Source organism: Bufo gargarizans, chromosome 3 (genome assembly GCF_014858855.1).
Source record: "Bufo gargarizans isolate SCDJY-AF-19 chromosome 3, ASM1485885v1, whole genome shotgun sequence".
Classification (NCBI taxonomy): Eukaryota; Metazoa; Chordata; class Amphibia; order Anura; family Bufonidae; genus Bufo; species Bufo gargarizans.
This window is the reverse complement of record NC_058082.1, coordinates 270,539,801-270,543,289: the sequence shown is the minus strand read 5'-3', so window position 1 is coordinate 270,543,289 and position 3,489 is coordinate 270,539,801.

Below are 3,489 nucleotides of genomic sequence, written 5' to 3'. Positions count from 1 at the left end.
AATAAGCGGTAAAAAGCAGTGCATACAAGTCTAATGAAAATGACTATAAATCTACAGAATAATAATAACAATATAAATAATCACGACAGTTCAAATGAAAGGGAAAAAGATGAAAGAATACTTAGTTTCTCTGGAGGGTTTCAGATGGTCGTTCATATGTCCTTTTTGAATCCTTGCAAACCCCTTTTCAGTATGTATCAGGGGAGACCCTCAAAGTTCTTCTGATACAGGGATATGCCGTCAATGTCCAATTAAGTGTCTGGTGATGTTCCATGGGTCTCTCTCCTCTGTCCTTGTGCATGGGTTTTTATGAACTCTGCCATGGGCAGGAGACTTACTCCTGTCAGCCAATGGCAGCAGAGTGACTGTCAATCCTAGGGATTGGCCTCCAAGTGTTTTATGACCCCATCAAAGTTCAGTTCCTACAATGAGGATTATACTTAAGCTCGTATCTCCTTGATACATCGGCATATTTTTATACAGAATACATATTTGCGATCCTTATTTATTTACCTACAGAATGAGACCACACACGGTAATGCTGGGACCTGTAGTTCTTCTACCACCCATAGGTCAGCTAAGGAATCACATCCTCTAGTCATATTTGATACCCAATTAACCACAATAGTCTGTAGAGCCTGGATCTGGTGTCAGAATGGGCATAAGTTGATTCATAAATGAAATATGAAAGTGGACTGGTTTTATGCCCAGAGCTAATTAAGGGCTATTAGCTCTCCTCAAACCAGACCTGGAAATTAATGACGTCACGCTCCAGCCAGGCTTGACAGCGAGCTGATCTTGGACAGGATGAGCTGGGCCTGGTGTAGCTTTTATGACCTTTTATTGCTGGCCTCAAAGAGTAGTGGTAATAAAAGTGTCCATCTATATCATAGGCGACCCAGGCTTCATGAAGATGAGAGTTCACAGTTTTTTACATAGGCCAGAAGCATATAAGATGGCTACCCAGAGGAATTATGTATGTATGCCGGCACACCCTCAGCCGGCAACTTCACTCACTGCGCCAAATACTGAACGGGGCGGCGCAGGCGCGAGATTTCCATGGCAGACAGAGCCGGCAAGAGGAGACCAGCGCTGCCTGGCCCTGTCAATCAAGTGTAGCACAGCATGGCCAGAGTGTAGCAGGGCGTGCCCCCCCCCTCCAGAGGCTCGTTTGCATATTATTAAAGTTATTTTTTTCTCAATAACGGCGAGTGAGATAGCACTAATATAGTCATGTTCAGCTGACAATAGCACATCGCTAATATCAGCCAGCTTAAGGGGAGTCTGTAACCTACCTGACCGGTTTCAAACAGGTGACATTATTCAGTGGGGCACAAAGACATGACACAGATGTTACCCCTGGTTAGTTCTTCTGATGCTTCAAATCACCCAAAAAGTCATTTTTATCATAAGCTAATGAGCCGTCGCAAGTGCCCAGGGACGGAGAGTTTTCTGAAAGTGCCCAAGTTCCTCCGCCTCACTCGCGTCTAATTCCACCCCTCAGTAAGCTCAGGCCAGCCCTGTGGCATCATATTTCCCTGTAGGCTGTTCGCGCATCACTGCCGGGCCCGGGCATGCGCAGTGTTCTGCCCACTGTGAGCAGAGGGACAGGGATATGGAGTGCGCATGCACCAGTTACTGGTGTGAAATTGGCGCATGCACACTGCATAGCTGTGTGCCTCTGACCACAGTGGGCAGAACAGTGCGCATGCCCGGCAGTGATGCGCGAACAGCCTATAGGGAAATACGATGCAACAGGGCTGGCCTGAGCTTACTGAGGGGCAGAGTTAGGCCCCTTTCACACGGGCGTTGCGGGAAAATGTCTGGGTGCGTTGCGGGAACACCCGCGATTTTTCAGCGCGAGTGCAAAACATTGTCATACGTTTTGCACTTGCGTGAGAAAAATCGTGCATGTTTGGTACCCAAACCCGAACTTCTTCACAGAAGTTCAGGCTTGAGATCGGTATTCTGTAGATTGTATTATTTTCCCTTATAACATGGTTATAAGGGAAAATAATAGCATTCTGAATACAGAATGCATAGTATAATAGCGCTGGAAGGGTTAAAAAAATATAAAAAATTATTTAACTCACCTTAGTCCACTTGTTCGCGTAGCCGGCATCTCCTTCTGTCTCCTTTGCTGAACAGGACCTGGGGTGAGCATTAATTACATAAACAGGACCTGTGATGACGTCACTCCGGTCATCACATGATCCATCACCATGGTAAAAGATCATGTGACGGACCATGTGATGACCGGAGTGACATCGCCACAGGTCCTGTTCATGTAATTAATGCTCACCCCAGGTCCTGTTCAGCAAAGGAGACAGAAGGAGATGCCGGGCTACGCGAACAAGTGGACTAAGGTGAGTTAAATTATTTTTTTTTAACCCCTCCGGCGCTATTATACTATGCATTCTGTATTCAGAATGCTATTATTTTCCCTTATAACCATGTTATAAGGGAAAATAATAATGATCGGGTCTCCATCCCGATCGTCTCCTAGCAACCGTGTGTGAAAATCGCACCGCATCCGCACTTGCTTGCGGATGCTTGCGATTTTCACGCAACCCCATTCACTTCTATAGGGCCTGCGTTGCGTGGCTTATCGCACCGCAACGCACAAAGAGGAGCATGCTGCGATTTTCACGCAACGCATAAGTGATGCGTGAAAATCACCGCTCATGTGAACAGCCCCATAGAAATGAATGGGTCAGTATTCAGTGCGGGTGCAATGCGTTCAACTCACGCATCGCATCCGTGCGGAATACTCGCCCGTGTGAAAGGGGCCTTAGGCTGCTAGGCACGAGTGAGGCGGGGGAACTTGGGCACTTTCAGAAAACTCTCCGCCCCTGGGCACTTGCGACGGCTCATTACCATATGATATAAACGACTTTTGGGGCGATTTGAAGCATCAGAAGAAATAACCAGGGGTAACATCTGTGTCATGTCTTTGTGCACCACTGAACAATGTCACCTGTTTGAAACCGGTCAGGTAGGTGACAGACTCCCTATAATACCCATTTTCCTGCTGACAGAAACTCTTTAATCGTCACATGGCCTAGTAGGCGCAGCCCTATTGAAGTACCGGTCAGACACTGATCTAGACGGATAGGTGATCCGTTTTAAAATCCTGGAAAACATTTTTAATATGGGGCACAGCGACACGAGATCAGCAGCCCGACGTCATTTAACCATTTAATTAGTGCCCTGCCAGCTATGCTGCTTTCTGCTAATTGCACCTTGTCTCAGCGCTTCGTCACTAGCGTTTTCCTCATAATCCAACCATAAAAAAACTAAAATGCATTTTACGTGAATGAGACGTTGTCGGAGTGGGATAAGCCCGCCCGTACACAAGACACGTGCCGCCTCCCCCTCCACGTAGCAGGAGACGTGGCCTGTACATGAGAAGCAGCGTGCTGACGTCACCAGCCAACTGCATTTTTATCGGCCCATTTGTTTTCCCCCTGTTGCGCCTTTAAATGTGAC